Source organism: Zea mays, chromosome 3, assembly GCF_902167145.1.
Source record: "Zea mays cultivar B73 chromosome 3, Zm-B73-REFERENCE-NAM-5.0, whole genome shotgun sequence".
Lineage (NCBI taxonomy): Eukaryota > Viridiplantae > Streptophyta > Magnoliopsida > Poales > Poaceae > Zea > Zea mays.
The window spans coordinates 63,541,525-63,558,430 of NC_050098.1; the positions used below are offsets into that span (position 1 = coordinate 63,541,525).

A 16,906-nucleotide genomic window follows, 5' to 3' on the forward strand; every position below is an offset into this window, starting at 1 on the left:
AAATGCACCTTCATAGTTCATGTAGAGTGGTACTATGACAATGTCTTGTAAACAAGGAAAAACAAATATCTTATGTGTTCTAGAATGAAAGGGAAGTTTGAGCAAGTACAATATTACATGTTCAAAGGCACTTTGCCACACTTAAGCTCATGGGTGGGTGAAATCGAAGACCAACCCTGCATGGATCTGACACATGACTGAACTGGAATAGAGAACTCTATTGACATGTGCTTCACCTCTGTCATCAATCCAAGGCACTCGAAAGATAAAGCATCTCTCAAGTTCCAACAAACGTTCCAAAATTTGAATATATCTGAAACATTATCAAATGAAACAATTTTACACTGAAGATTTAGGCATTATATTTCTAAGGCATGAAGAGAGATTTGGAAAATTACTAGGTATTATTCACCAAAACAAGTTCTAAGGAATGTACCACCTCCTAGAACTACTGTAGATATTCAGCTTCATGGGGATCCCACCTTACGACACATTCAAGTATTGATGCTCCTGTTTTCAATAAAGCTGGAATAGACAATTCCAAAATGCAGATTTAAAAAATGAGCAAGGTCATATATCATAAAGTTTTGGATCGTTGCATGGGATATAATATCATACAGTCATTTTGGTACGATAGAAAATGGAGCACGCTAGGATAGAGGGCATGAAGAAAGTGAAAATAAAGAAGACAACACCACATAAATAGTAGTAATTTGAAGGCAAATTGGTAATTCCGCTCCAAGCATAAAACAAAATTAGAAGGTGAACTAGTAATTCCACTCCAAAAAGGAAATAAACTGGAATATCTGCTTCATGTTATGTTCATTTTCTAGTGGAACATGAAGCAATTACACATAACAGAATAAACATGTGATGTCTTGAAAAGCATGTTATCTACTGCTCACAATGCAGCAATACACCAGCCTAGAAAATTGTTTCGTTAGATTTTATTCAATCATATCGCCTTGTTTACTTTGTCTAGGGAGGACAAAGATTAAGCAATAATAGTCCCAAGGGTTTTATGCACAAGAATTTCTATATATTAAACACGGACGCAAAACGTGCCGCTCGTGAAGCCACGTCTGCCCGAAATAGCTCATCCGACAGATTCTGAAACTATGGCCACGCGACAATGCAGTCTCTCCAGCAGCAGGTACGAATCTAGAACATTCGACACTCCAGTAACCGGGCCGCGATAACAGCACACTCTCCGTATCCCTCCCAGCACCGTCTCCACTGTCCTCCCCTCTCTGCCTCCACGTCAACTCCGTCGCCCGGCCTGCCCTCATCGCGACAGTTCTCTGCTCGTCTGATGCTTAGTTGTCGAAGCCGTTGAAGAGGGGACCTAAGAAGACTCTGTTGAAGATGCGGCTACTGTAGCACACGGAGTGCACGGGCTCGCTGAAAACCTGCAGCGTCCTTCCAAGCGTGCCCGCCACTGCCACTGCTGTCTCGGTCTCGTCTCGTGGTGTTGGTCCTATGTGCTATCCCTGGACGCCCACGCTGTCGACGCCACGGACACCTCATCGGTGATTGTGATCCCTAACCCCACTTGCCTTTTGTGTGGGCCATTGGTTCAGAACTATTTAGCTGTTTCGGTGATTCGTACACTATGGATAATCTGAGTCATGTGCAACTCTTGATTGGTAGATGGATCTGAGTCATGTGAGGGTACCAGCAACACATCCCCCAGTAGATTCAAACCTATCAGGCATTCTGGAAACCTGCACCTTGGGCTCTAACTTTGTTACTCCCTCCGTTTCTTTTTAGTTGTCGCTTGATAGTTCAATTTTGCACTATCCAGCGACAAGTAAAACGAAACGGAGGGAGTATTTTTTATGAACGTGATTGCCCTCCGTTCTAGTACAAGATATATAGAGCGCGACGCAAACGCGCGCATCCGTGCGTCCACGTCATCTCCAAATGCTCCAGCCGTTGGATCACGTCTCAACGGCTTCCAGCCGCGTCCCCCACCCGTGAAAGCGTTCCTATCCTAACATCTTCGCTACGCGATGCTTCCAGACCCCTCCGGGCTTCGACCGCTAGCGCCCTCTTTGTTGCGCGATGGAGCTCCAAGGCTCCACCCCCCACCAACGATGTGTCCAGACGCCTAGATGAGCACCATCCCCTTCCCCTCCACCCATCCTCAGAAGATATCATGCTGACGGCGTCGACGTGGTCTCCAGCAGATCCGAGTGGAGCGCCTTCTTGTCTACTCCTCAAACATTGTCGCAGTGCCTGGGCCGTCGCGAGGAGCCCCAAACACAATCTCCTCCTTAGACGTCGTCGGTCTCCTCGCTCCCTCCTCAAACGTCGTCGTGCTGCCGACATTGTCTGTCACGGCTCCAACCGGAGCACCATCCCACCTCCCCCGTCAAACGACGCTGCGATGTTTGGGCCACCGTCGGGAGTCCGAATCTGCCTCCTCAGACATCGCCACCTCGAAACGCACAGGTCGCGCGGTAGGGGGCACTGGTGGTCCGGCGCGGTCACCTGGCGAACGATGACGGAGGAGGTGGGCAAGTCTATCAAGAAGAGACACTATGAAGAGCAGTCGCCATGGCTGATGGATCAGTTGCCGGTTGCATTCATCGAAGATTTGGCCCTCTCCACCACCATGTCGCTACCCCATACCCGTTGTCCCTGCATATCTGAATGATGCACCTTCAATCCACCGCTGCCCAAGGAGCGAATGGGGAAGGACCGACCTGAGCATTCTGTCCGGTAGCTGGATAGCAAGAAGCACCAGTCCTTCCCCCTCCCAAGGTACCAACTGATTTCCGCTTGAAAGAAAAAGTTTTTTCATTCAAATCTCATCTCAAATATAGAATTCTACTGCTAAATAAACAGCTTAACAAGCATGGTACGTTCTAATTGGTGTCAGCCGTCGGATATCATCTAGATGCTGGCTTCTGCACCTTTTTTCCCCTTCTCCCGATAATGTACTGTCATTTGTGGGAGGTTCCAGAAGCTACGAGAGTTATCTGATGTCCGATGTGGTAAGTTAAAAAGAAAAAAGGAAGGGGATAAGGCAGCGCTTTGTGACTGGCGGCAAAGTTTGCATCGTGCTCTTCTCTAGTTTGCATCCTGCTCTTCTCCTTTCCTTTAGTCTATAACATAGCTCTCTATTCATTTTCTCGCTTACTTTTGCTGATTAAAAAAATCGCAAGTTACAGAAAATTTAGGATCTAGCGATCTCGACATTCTGTCCAATACATTATATTCACCTGCAAAAAAGGTTTCCCTGAATCTTTTTCCCCAATACTACATCCTTTTTTATAGTTTATTACTATGATAAGTATTTCCAGTTACTGCATTCCCTCATTGAAAAAAATCTGCCCCACAGGTCGAAGCAAATGTTGCAATCAGTCCACAACCTCAATTCTGAAACGCCGTCTTAGAAAACCATAAATAAGGTAATTCCTACTACTTCCTAATGTGTTTTCTAAGTCAATAGAAGCTACTACTTTTTATATATCAAAATCATCTGAGCACTACACACAGCTTTACTGTTTATGTTGCCTTCGCCTCAAAATACTGATTACAACATCTTTATGTAGTATATGCCACTAATGTATTTTGTATGATAGCATGTATACACCTAAGACATATGCCACATATGTGGCCATGAACGTGTCAAACTGATGTTTCCATAAGCTTTATATAATATGCCACTAAAGTATTTTGTATGCATATGCACCTTGGACATATGTAAACATGGACGACCCCTTTTATATGTATATACATGTCGATCTTTTAGACAACTAGAACAAACAACTTTACTGGAGATGTATAAATGTTTACAAACACTGTTAACATAATTTTCTATGATCTTGTTTTTGGAATGTTACTACAGTTCTGCAAGAGTTATATTACCAGCATACTAAAAAAACATACTTCTAACACACGTATTTGATATTGCACGCAGGGCGCACATCATTTACTAGTACAAGATAATCAGAGGGGTACAACCTGTCATTGATTAATATTGGTCATCTCATTCATTAATTTGGTGAAAAAATAAATATGACAACCTATCATTGATTAATTTAAAGCTTACACAAAATTTGCAAAATATAAAAAGGAACAAAAAACATATATGTGGGGTTAGGTGTACCTTGACATTATCTACGAGACCAAATTTGGTGCATTCATCTTTAACATCAATCCCAAAATCAGAAAGAAGCTCTTCGTCAGCCCGCAGAATACTATTGGTTAATCCAATAAGAATGATAATAAAGTTGCTTTGAAGCATGAACCTCATATGAACAAACTGAATGATCTAATGTGCAACCAAGTACAAGAGCTATCTCAGATCAAAAGAGCATATAATGCAGGAGGTGCCAAGCATATTTCAACTGCTTACTATCAACTCAGCAAGGTTGAACATGTGCCCTAATATAAATTGAAAGCAACAAACCACAACTGTTTGTAACAAAGTAAAAGCAAACACAGTGAATCTAAGGAAAGCCACATTGAAATGAACACAGAGGGTTCATCCAAACGCCACAAAGAAAGCTACGTAATGAACAAGTGTTTTAATCGTAGTGTATAACGTCACTCGCAAAACAGAGCATCCAAACTGTAATCTGAATTGTTGTCTTTTGCTCTATCTGAAAGACGCAAGCTTCACCCAAAAACTCTAAACAGGACATCAACTTCCAATGGACAGTGTAATTGTACTGACCTAAGTTAGGCTGAGTGGCACTCCACTAAATATACACTGGAGTACCAAACTGAAACAATCATCAGTGTTGACATAATTAGATTGATATGCTAGATGCAACGATGATGTAGCAGGTTGACACAAGGGATGCTGTGGTGACCTGGCGTATTTATATAAGAAATAATTGGGTGACTCAGCAAATCGAAGATGGACTGGTGATTTAGAAGATCGATGAGCAAGAAGCAGTTGTGATTTTGTAGATTGAAATGCAGGATGGGGAAGCAGGTAATAATGGGGAGAAAAGTACTAACCTTAGGGCCATAGATTGTATACACCTAAGACATATGCTCCTCCTCAGCCGAGGCGGGGTCCCACTCGACAGTCCAGCCCGGTGGCAAGATGGACGGCCAAGTCAATCCAGCAACCATGTCCTCCAAGGAACCTGTAAAATTATGCCACAAGCAAGGCTGAGTATAATAATACTCAGCTAGACTTACCCGGTGTGAGGAGTCTACTCCTCTACCTCTAGACATGCAGCTGTTTGGCTGTGGGGTTTGGTGGCCAAAAGCACTAGCTGAGTTTCTAAGTCAAGTTTTAACTTTGTCAATTTAAGTGTGACTCTCTTAAGGCTAAAAGTGTACTATCTACTCATACATAGTAGCAAGCATTATTAGCAATCAACAGCTTATATCAACTCATCACATTTCCACTTGTTACTCAATGTAGCAGCATGGATCAAGCAGTCTCATTAGCTGCGAGAAGCAGACGACTCGAATCGAGTTTTTATCCTTGCAAGGTAAACCTAAACACACGACATGCAGGGGCACTCCGTCCCCACACACATCAACCGTCCCCATCGATTCCCTGGCAACAGATCAGGGCTCACCGCCTTGGCGTACAATGCCTCACTGACCCCGACTGCCGTCGTGCAGTGACCACACTTGTACCCACCATAACCGGAATGGGAGACCACGTCTCAGGTCGCGTGAGGGGTAAAGTCTGCGGGCAGGTTCACTCAGGTACTAGGCTTACCGATTTACCATATTTCTCGGTATGTGTTTAGTACGTTCAAACGCTTGACACACGGTACCACACCTTAATCCTTATTCCAATTTTTATCCCGTGAACAACCAATCCCCATGGATTGTTGTTCACCAACCAACCTCATTATGATAAGAAAGTGGATACAACCAATTTCTTGACCTCGCGCGAGTGCTAGAAAAATCACTCGTCTTCTACCGAGATCCTAATTAATAAAGCAACTACTCGAACTAAGCATACTAGTATTCATCTCAACAGGATTCCTGAGATCATGCAACTAGGGTTTCAAACAATTCCTACACCTAAGTGCACAATCAAACCTACAATCATTAAGTGAAGTAAAATAGCATAAATAACGGGTTATGCATAAACCGGGGCTTGCCTTCCAAAGCAATGGCAGGCAGGTCCTCTGGTGCAGGCTCTGGTGCTGGGTCCGGGGCTACCTCCTGAGCAGCTCCTTGCTCCGGCACGAGGACGTACTCTCCGTCAGCAAGGTTACAGTCTATCGAAATGCAATGAACATGTATGTCATGATTATGCAGGATTTAATAACATTATGCTAAAAGAAGTTAAGTCAAGAAGTAACTTAGGGTTTCTTAGTCATGCGGGGCTTCCAGTGGGTTGTGCTTATTACTTTTTAAGCTTAGGTTTTTATTGAGGATAAACATAGGGAAATGGTATTGCCTTTACACATTTCAGTGGATAAGTTATAAAAAGCTTTTAGGATGACACTAATTTCCTATTATCCATTTTCCCCTTTCTTTATTCTCTACTTATGGTTTCTAGTGTAGGTTTGAACTATGACAGTGGTTTAATAATTTCCAAAAAATTTTGTAAAAATTACAGTGAGTTGCCATTTGCTATTCTAGCCTGCTTTAAGAATTTGAGGCTTAAAATATAGAGGCTATGCTTTGGACAAAAATAACAAGAGTGGTGTAAAAGGGGTCACTTTATACTACACCTCCTAATTAGTGGTGGGTTCTGTCCTAAAGGTTATTTTTGCTGGCATCTAATAGCAATAATAGGCTTCTGTGATAAAAATCACAGAAATCTAAGGGATGGTCATTTAGTTATGATTTTCTAAAGTTAAAGGTCAAAAAGGCACTTTCTACTACATTGTTATTTAAAAAAAATCAAACAGCAGATTTTATATTTTTCCTAAGTTCTTATTAACAAAACATTAATTATCCCAAGGGTTGGGGTGTTTTTACCTTGGGGTTATTTTTGTAGGGTTTTTCTAAGTTTCCCTTATTTTATTAAAATAAAAGTTATCCTACTTAATTTATACTAAACCGGGGTATGATAGATTTTTCCAGTGAACTACATTGAATAAGTATCCTAACAAAAATAGGGGTGTCCTCTGGTTCACTATTTAACTCACATTTTCTATTTTCTTTAACCTTAAGCATATTGCAAAATAAGGGGCAAAAACTAACTTAATGGGGTGGACAAAAAGGTTTAGCATTTTTATTTGGGTTAGTAGGTAGATATAAACTTCTCCAAATTTTTCTAGCCCTAGTCAAATAGTGCAACTAATTTTAGCCCTATTATTGAGCTTTTGGCCAAAACTATAAATAAATCAGAGCTTTAAAGTTTTCTATAGTACATAGGGGGTTTTATATTTTTCTTAAGTGGGTTACATTATTTAGAGTCTGACAAAATTGGTTTGACCAAATTTGGATGAACTAAACAGAAGTTATGAATTTTTAAAGTCTCTGTTTAAATTAAAAACAGATTTAATAAGAGTTTCCTGGAAAAACAGTTTGCACCGAGGTCCCTGGGTTAAAGCTAAATCAATCTTCACAGTTCTACCCTTGCGCCACTATTCCCCTGGGTCGCTGATAGTTCAAAAAGCCCCCTGACCTTCTCTTCCTCTCACCCGCAGTCCTTCCCCCAATGTAAACAGTACCCGCGGGAAAGAAAAGGGTGGCGCGGCTTACCGGTGGCGAGATAGGTCCGGCGAAGGGCAGGGTTGGCTCGGGGAGGCTCTGGCGGTCACAACAAGGTGCGGCTCGACGGCGGGGATGGCCGGAATCGCTCGGTCCACGTGCGCAGGTGGGTGTTCTCGTCGGCGGCGAGTGTACCGGCCAAACCACGGTGATCTGGTTCAATCCAAGGGCACGGTGAGCTTCCTGGGGTGACGTATAGGCTATCTGTGCAGTGAATCGAGAAATGGCTCAGTGATTTACCCGGTCCACGCACTCCGGCGGGGTTGAGAGCTCCGGCGACCGTGGACTGGCCTCTCCGGCGAAGCAGGCTTCGATTCCTCGCTCGGGGAGCTTCACTGAGTTGTGCACACTCGTCTCCGAGGGTTGGATGGGGCTGGGGCAAGCTGGACTGGCCGGTCTACGGCGGCAGTGGCTCGGGTGGCTGCAGACACGCCGCGCACGGGCAAACGGCGGTGAACTGAGCTCCGGTGAGGCTTGAGCGTGCGCGGAAGAGTGTAACCGACGCCTGGGAGGGCTTTATAGGCGCGGGCGCGGGACAGGGCGCCGGCTGGCCGTTGGCGCGCTGCGGGGCACGCGCGGGCGCGCGCGGGCGTGCTCTGGCGAGCTCAGAGCGCGTCGAACACGTGGCTCGTTGCTTCTGCCCGTGTTCTTCCCTCTGCTGAGCGGCCAAAACATACAAATCTTACCCTATCGCCTGTGGGAGATCTCTTCCCTGCACCTAGAGCTACCTAGTTCATGTGAGTTTCAAGAGTAGATGTGGTCGGGTTAGAGAGATATGAGGGTGAGAAGTCGGCTGTGTCAAACAGGTCCAAACCGAGACAAAAATGGTGTCAAGTCGTGTCAAACGCCCTAGGGTAGGTGTCACCTCTTTCCAGGGCATTCTAGGGTTAATTTGGCGCCACTTTGTCAATTGGGTCGAAGTGTTTTGAATTTTGGATTAAGGTGAACATGTGGGATCTTTGTTCAAGGGTTAGTTTTTACACTTAGGCAAATTCTGCATTTTTCCTTGTGCTCAACCTTTGGTGAACTTTTTGGGGCTTTTCTGAAATCTTTTTGGGGGTACTTCCTTACTATTATTTGTAGGATATAAAGCATACTACAACTTTTATATTTGGCCCAAGCCATGATCATAAGGTTTACATGATCTTTTGCCCAAGCCATGAGCATACTACAACTTTTATATTTGGCCCTAGCTTCAATTAGGGTTCCTATTGCCCAAGAGGGGTTTGCTTTAGGGTTTTGGGAAATTCCCCACTTAGATGTGCATGACAAGCTAGGGCATGATATCCAAGATGGTTTGCACTTGATTAGGACCTTGAACTCCAAGTTTGATGTACTTTGCCCAATTCAATCCTCATGTGATAATAGGTTAAAAGGGGTAGCCCTGGGTGGACTCCCTGAGTAACACCTGGGGTGTTACAGCCCTCCCCCCTTAAAGGAATCTCGTCCCGAGATTTTAGGCAGAGTCCTCTAGAGGGGTGCTACTAAGGTACGATGGTGTGTTACTCTTCCTTATACTCCAGTTTCTCTCGTTAACTGCTCTTCGAATGTCATTCTCTTTGCAACTTCAGAAGGAAGCCCTTTTTAAGTTAAATCCACCACTTAGACTATCCTTGTTATCTAAGTTTTTCTTATAATTGAATTCAAAGGGCAGGTGGGGGTGGGGTTCTGGGGTTACGTACCGACTCCTTTGGGCAGAAGGTCGGGGAAGCGAGAGCGTATAAAATCCTCAGTTTCCCATGTAGCCTCTTCTGCTGAATGGTGACTCCACTGAACCTTATACATTCTGACCGACCTTGCTCGAGTTGATCTCTCCTTTTGATCTAATACCTTGACGAGGTACTCTTGGTAGGATATGTCTAGTTCTATCTCAATGTCTGGTTCTGGCAGCACTTCAGTGGGTAGGTGAACACATTTCCGCAGCTGAGATACATGGAATACATCATGAACAGCTGACATGCTGGGTGGCAACTTCAGTTGATAGGCAACGGGTCCACAAGCTTCCTTGATCTCGTAGGGCCCAATGTAACGAGGAGCTAACTTGCCCTTGATCCCGAATCTCTGGACACCCTTGGTGGGTGACACCTTAAGATAAACATGATCTCCCACCTCAAACTGTAGAGGCTTCCGCCTCTTATCATGATAGCTCTTTTGCCTGGCTTGAGCAGCTTCTAGGTTCTTCTTGATGATCCTGACCTTTGCCTCTGCTTCAAGTACCAAATCTGGCCCAAAAATTTCCCTCTCTCCCGCTTTAGACCAATTCAGTGGGGTCCTACACCTTCTCCCGTATAAGGCTTCAAAAGGTGCCATTTTCAGACTAGACTGATAACTGTTATTATAGGAAAACTCAACCAAGGAAAGACACTTGTCCCAATCCTTTCCGTAGTGTAGTGCACATGCCCGCAACATGTCTTCCAAAATCTGATTTACCCTTTCTGTCTGGCCATCTGTTTGAGGATGGTATGCTGAGCTTCGTATGACATGGGTCCCAAGTGATTCCTGCAATTGCTCCCAAAATCGTGCCACAAATGGTGCTCCTCTGTCCGAGACTATAGTCCTTGGTATCCCATGCAGACGAACTATTTGGTCAATGTAGATCTCCGCTACTTCTCTGTCCTGTGGGTGGTGTGCACTGGTAAGAAATGAGCAGTCTTCGTCAATCTGTCCACAATAACCCAAATAGAATCATGGTGCCTGGATGTATTGGGTAATCCCACTATAAAGTCCATGCAAATGTCCTCCCATTTCCAAGATGGTATAGGAAGGGTTTGCAAAGGGCCTGCTGCCTTCAAGTGACTAGCTTTTATCCTCTCGCAAGTGTCACACTCGGATATGTACTTGGCAATTTCCCTTTTCATTCTGGTCCACCAATATAAAGTTCTGAGATCATGGTACATCTTGTTGCTACCCGGGTGCATGGAGAATTTGGAAAGGTGAGCTTCATCCAGTATCTTCTTTCTGAGCTCAGGGTCCTTGGAAACAACTAATCGGTCTCCAAACCATAAAATTCCCTTGCTGTCCTGACGGAAGCACTTGTATTTCTCTGCCTTTTGCTTGACCATTTCCTTAATCATTTGAACACCCTTATCCTCAATCTGTGCCCTCACTATTTGCTCTTGCAATGTGGGTTCCACCGAGATATAACTTAAGTCACCCGAAGAAACAACTTCTAGGTTCAATCTGCACAATTCATCACACAGGGTGGTAACTCTCGCATCCATGCTCATACAATTGCACTGGGCCTTTCTGCTCAAGGCATCTGCCACAACATTGGCTTTGCCCGGATGGTAGTGCACCTCCAAATCATAGTCCTTGATTAACTCCAACCATCTCCTCTGCCTCATGTTCAGGTCTGCCTGGGTGAAGATGTATTTGAGACTCTTGTGATCAGTGTAGATGTTACAGTGAGCTCCCATCAGGTGTGTCTCCATATCTTAAGAGCATGAACCACAGCTGCCAATTCCAGATCATGTGTAGGATAGTTCTGCTCATGGGGTCTGAGTGCTCGGGAAGCATAAGCAATGACTCTATTATCTTGCATCAAGACACAACCCAAACCTATACCAGAAGCATCACAATAAACTTCAAATGGCTTGGTGTTGTCAGGTTGAGCCAGCACTGGGGCTGTTGTTAAATGCTGCCTCAAAGTGTGAAAGGCATCCTCACACTTTTGGCTCCAATCATACTTGACTCCCTTCTTCAACAGTTCAGTCATTGGTTTGGCAATTCTGGAGAAATCCGAAATAAATCGTCGGTAATACCCTGCCAATCCCAGAAAACTCCGAATTTGCTTCACTGTAGTCGGGGGTTTTCAATCCATCACCTCTTGTACCTTCTTAGGATCCACCGATATCCCCTCCTGGGAAATTGTGTGACCCAAGAATTTAATGTCCTTCAGCCAGAATTCACAGTTAGACAATTTAGCATACAACTGATGGTCACGCAGTCTCTGAAGTACAGTATGCAAATGCTTGGTGTGCTCAGCTTCATTCTTGGAATAGACCATAATATCATCAATGAAAACGACCACAAACTTGTCCAATTCTGGCATGAACACGGAGTTCATTAGGTACATAAAATAAGCCAGGGCATTGGTCAGCCCAAAAGACATCACCAAAAACTCATACAGCCCATATCTGGTTGAGAAAGCCGTTTTGGGAATATCACTGGTACGGATCTTGATTTGATGGTAACCCGAACGAAGATCTATTTTGGAGAACACTTTGGCTCCTACTAACTGATCAAACAGAACATCAATACGGGGCAGTGGGTATTTGTTCTTGATAGTCACCGCATTGAGAGGGCGGTAGTCAACACACATCCTCAAACTCTCATCCTTTTTCTTCACAAATAATGTTGGACATCCCCATGGTGAAGTACTCGGGCGAATAAACCCCTTGTCCAACAACTCTTGCAGCTGCTTTTTCAGTTCTGCCAATTCCGCGGGAGGCATCCTATAGGGTCTCTTGGAGATAGGGGCAGTCCCGGGTTGCAATTCGATGGCGAACTCAATATCTCGGTCAGGTGGCATCCCTGGCAATTCATCCGGAAACACATCCGGGTAGTCACAGACCACTGGGATCTGTTCCACTGGAGACTCTATCATAACGAAGGCACAAGAACAGGTACATCCCTGGTCGGGCAAATATAACGTAGTTTCACCACAGGTTGGTGAGTGCACCTCAATGGACCTGGCTGCAATATCAATAACTGCTTGATGCCTGGTTAACCAGTTAGTTCCCAATATAATATCCACGCTATCCAAACCCAAAATGAGGAGGGTGGTTTTAATTATTAGACTACCAAACTTTATGGGCACGTGTCTGTTGATTTGATAGGTGGCAACCCTGCCTCCTGGTGTTGAAATTGTAATGCCCCCATCGGTGTGGTGAAAGGGCAACTGGCACTTGGCACTAGACTTGGCACTGATAAAACTATGTGATGCACCAGAATCAAAAAGAACAATAGCGGGATAACTTAAAACTGTAAAGATACCAGTCATGACGGGTGCTCCCTCTGGAATATCAGCCATGGTGGTGAAGTTTAGCCTGCCCTGCCTCACTTGCACCTTCTGTCTCTTGCCTTGATTCTGATTAACATTCTGCCCCTGCTTCTGCTGGTTCCTGGGGCAATTTTTGGCATAATGCCCGATGTTGCCACATGTGAAACACCTGTAGTCATTTGCCTGGCGGTACTGCGGCTGCTGCTGATTGTTCCTCTGAGCTGGAAACTGGGCGCGGTTGGGTGCCTGCTGCTGCTGCTGTGGTCGGATCACCCATCTCCCTTGCTGCTGCTGGGGTCCCCTGTTCTGTGTGTCGGACACAATCCTGAAGCGTTGTGGCTGAGCTGAGGGTCCTGCCACAGGGGTCTTCCTCTTCTTTTCTGTCTGTCGAGCTGTAATGCAGTCCTCCTGGGAGATAGCCATGTTGACCAACTCATTGTAACTGTTGGCCCTGACGATGTTGAGACGGTCACGGAGCTTAGTGCTGAGCCCCCTCCTGAACCTGTCTCTCTTCTTCTCATCTGTATCCGCGTGATATCCAGCATACTGGCACAAGTCATTAAAAGCTTGGGCATATTGCAACACTGTCCTGTTGCCCTGAGTGAGTGCCAGAAATTCGTTGAGCTTTCGGTCCATAATCCTGGCTGGTATGTGGTGTCCCCTGAAAGCTTCCTTGAACTCTCTCCATTCCACCTCTCGATCCTCTGGCTGCATGGCAAGAAAATGGTCCCACCAAGTCCTTGCGGGTCCGCGAAGCTGCTGGGTGGCGAACCTGACTTTAGTAACCTCTGAACAAGCTCCATGGAGTAGTGGGAATTTGGATTCCACTACTCGCAACCACACATCTGCATCAAGTGGGTCCTCTGCCCTGGTGAACAATGGAGGCTGGGTACTAAGGAACTCCTAGTAGGTAGCTGCCGCGGGGTGACACTAATGGTCTCCACCACCATAGTGCTGAGGTGGTGGCTGACGCTGAGCTAGCTGCCTCAAGATCTCGTTCTGCTGAGCCATGAGCTCCTGCAGAGTGGGAGGTGGTGGCGGCAGTGGAGGAACGCGCTCATTCTGGCCACGACGCTGCCTCCCGGCCATCTGAAAAACCACATATATACTTAACACCATAACTCCAAGTTCAAGGTTTACTCGCGGCGAAAAGAGTCAAAAGCAAAATGATAGACTCCAACTTCAACAAAAGGATTTAAAAAGGCATAAATTTCTCCTTCCAAATTTAAAACTGATAATAGCATCCATCAAACATGTTTCCAAAAGAGTTTATCACGGTTACATCATTTGTCCCAAGAAGACTCAACTCTATCTAGCCTAGTACCCCAAGGGTGCAAAAGCTAAGCTAGCTGCGAGGAGTCCTACCATCCGACTTCTAACTCTGTCCTGAACACCTAGTGAGCGAACGAGGCAACACTCGACTCGGGGAAAGGTGGTCTCCCTGAGCCAGCAGTGTCCACACTAGAAGCAGGCTCCTCTCCTCCCTCGATGTCGACGTCCTCGTTGGCCTCCAGGTCCTGGATCTCCTGGTGTTGCATATCCAGGTGCTCATTAGCCTCGGCAAGCTGCTGCTGGGTGTTAATGAGCTGATCCTCGAGAACCTCGATGGTGTTCTCCCTGGTGCCCACTAGTTCTTCCAACTCTTGGATATCAGTGGATAGCTGCTCCACCTGCAAGTCCTTCTCCACCATTTCAGTAGACAAATCAACCACGAGCTCCTCTCTGTTATCCAGGGTGATCTTTGTGGCCTCCAACAGTGCCATCAGATGGGACATCGCCTCACCGCGCATCACTTGCAGACGGTACAGAGCATTCATGCACCGTACGGTCAAGTGCGCAGTCTGTCCTGGGTAGATGGCCCAGATATCCTTGGCATGCTCCACCCGATCCTTCCACATTGGGTCGTCCTCCCTTTCAGCGGGGAACAAGCCAATGGGGTGGGTAGCCAGCTCCAAAGGATGGAATCCGCAGAAAGTGGTCAACCCGTGTAGAGCGATCGCCTCGATCGTGTCCTCAGCTCGGTATCCAAAAGACTCGGAGTCCAAAGAGCGCTAGCCTGGCTGCAGGGGATGAGGCTCCAAAGTCATCCTCACCCTACAGCGGGGCACTCGGTGCTTCTCGAACTGCTGCACCGCGTACTGAGGGGGTGTCGTGTATCCGGCCCCCTGAAGTACCTCCCACAAAATGCGGGGAAAGCCCTCTCGTGCAAGCCCGTCAGTGTGGGATAGTGCATTTCCGTCCTCTGAGGATCCGTGGGAAGTCATCTGTGTATGATTAAGCGTAAGTAAAAGAAAAAGAATTATAAAAAGAACAAGAAAAATAAAACTCATCCTTTCTCTAGTTAAAATAAAAAGGTACTGGGGACCTAGTTGGTTGTTATCTTGTTTTTAAGTCCTTACTCAGTTATCCATTTGCTTAATTAAGAATGCATGCATGCTCGTCCTGAACGACCTCACAACAAGATAAAAGGAATAGGGAAGAACTCCCATCCTGTAAAAGTGGCCTGTAGGGCCTAATTACTTAGCCACCTAGCTACCCTTCTATTACCCTAAGGCTTCACGTCCTAGGTCTATCCGGCTCGTTCTCCTATCTATCCAACATTGTTTCTATCAAATTTTATTTTGGGAAAATGATGGTATTTACATTTTATTGATTTCTCTGTGGTGGTACAAGCTCCGATACCAGCTGTGGCGGAACTGCCCGAATTATTCCAACTTAAGTGCCTAAGTCCCGCCTTAGAGGCTAGACCACACTTAAATGGGAATAACCCGTCAATCCCTCGGATCTAGTCCGACACGGCCACTGACAGGATCAAGTACCACAATCTCACTCGATGGTGAGTCACAGAGCAAATACAATAAAGCATAAAACCATACATGAAGGAGTATTAAATTATTACATCACCATCGGAGTTTTGCAAAAGTCGTCAACATTGTTCGAAGTGCAGTGGAATAAAACTAACGGTAAATAAACAGAGAGATGGGGAAGCCTGTCCCATCACTCCTCATGCTCCTCCTCAGCCGAGGCGGGGTCCCACTCGACAGTCCAGACCGGTGGCAAGATGGACGGCCAAGTCAATCCAGCAACCATGTCCTCCAAGGAACCTGTAAAATTATGCCATAAGCAAGGCTGAGTATACTAATACTCAGCTAGACTTACCCGGTGTGAGGAGTCTACTCCTCTACCTCTAGACATGCAGCTGTTTGGCTGTGGGGTTTGGTGGCCAAAAGCACTAGCTGAGTTTCTAAGTCAAGTTTTAACTTTGTCAATTTAAGTGTGACTCTCTTAAGGCTAAAAGTGTACTATCTACTCATACATAGTAGCAAGCATTATTAGCAATCAACAGCTTATATCAACTCATCACATTTCCACTTGTTACTCAATGTAGCAGCATGGATCAAGCAGTCTCATTAGCTGCGAGAAGCAGACGATTCGAATCGAGTTTTTATCCTTGCAAGGTAAACCTAAACACACGACATGCAGGGGCACTCCGTCCCCACACACATCAACCGTCCCCATCGATTCCCTAGCAACAGATCAGGGCTCACCGCCTTGGCGTACAATGCCTCAATGACCCCGACTGCCGTCATGCAGTGACCGCACTTGTACCCACCATAACCGGAATGGGAGACCACGTCTCAGGTCGCGTGAGGGGTAAAGTCTGCGGGCAGGTTCACTCAGGTACTAGGCTTACCGATTTACCATATTTCTCGGTATGTGTTTAGTACGTTCAAACGCTTGACACACGGTACCACACCTTAATCCTTATTCCAATTTTTATCCCGTGAACAACTAATCCCCATGGATTGTTGTTCACCGACCAACCTCATTATGATAAGAAAGTGGATACAACCAATTTCCTGACCTCGCGCGAGTGCTAGAAAAATCACTCGTCTTCTACCGAGATCCTATTTAATAAAGCAGCTACTCGACCTAGCATACTAGTATTCATCTCAACAGGATTCCTGAGATCATGCAACTAGGGTTTCAAACAATTCCTACACCTAAGTGCACAATCAAACCTACAATCATTAAGTGAAGTAAAATAGCATAAATAACAGGTTATGCATAAACCGGGGCTTGCCTTCCAAAGTAGTGGCAGGCAGGTCCTCTGGTGCAGGCTCTGGTGCTGGGTCCGGGGCTACCTCCTCAGCAGCTCCTTGCTCCGGCACGAGGACGTACTCTCCGTCAGCAAGGTTACAGTCTATCGAAATGCAATGAACATGTATGTCATGATTATGCAGGATT

General features: G+C 45.6%; 1 pseudogene across 1 annotated transcript; it reads left to right on the top strand.

Annotated features, from left to right (window-relative positions):
• The first annotated feature begins 2,175 nt into the window (after positions 1-2,175).
• On the top strand, positions 2,176-3,849 carry LOC100384857 (LOC111590286-like pseudogene; annotated as a pseudogene). Its single transcript, NR_159490.1, has 3 exons — positions 2,176-2,766; positions 2,851-3,238; positions 3,347-3,849. The product of NR_159490.1 is annotated as a protein-like pseudogene (transcript).
• The last annotated feature ends 13,057 nt before the right edge of the window (positions 3,850-16,906 follow it).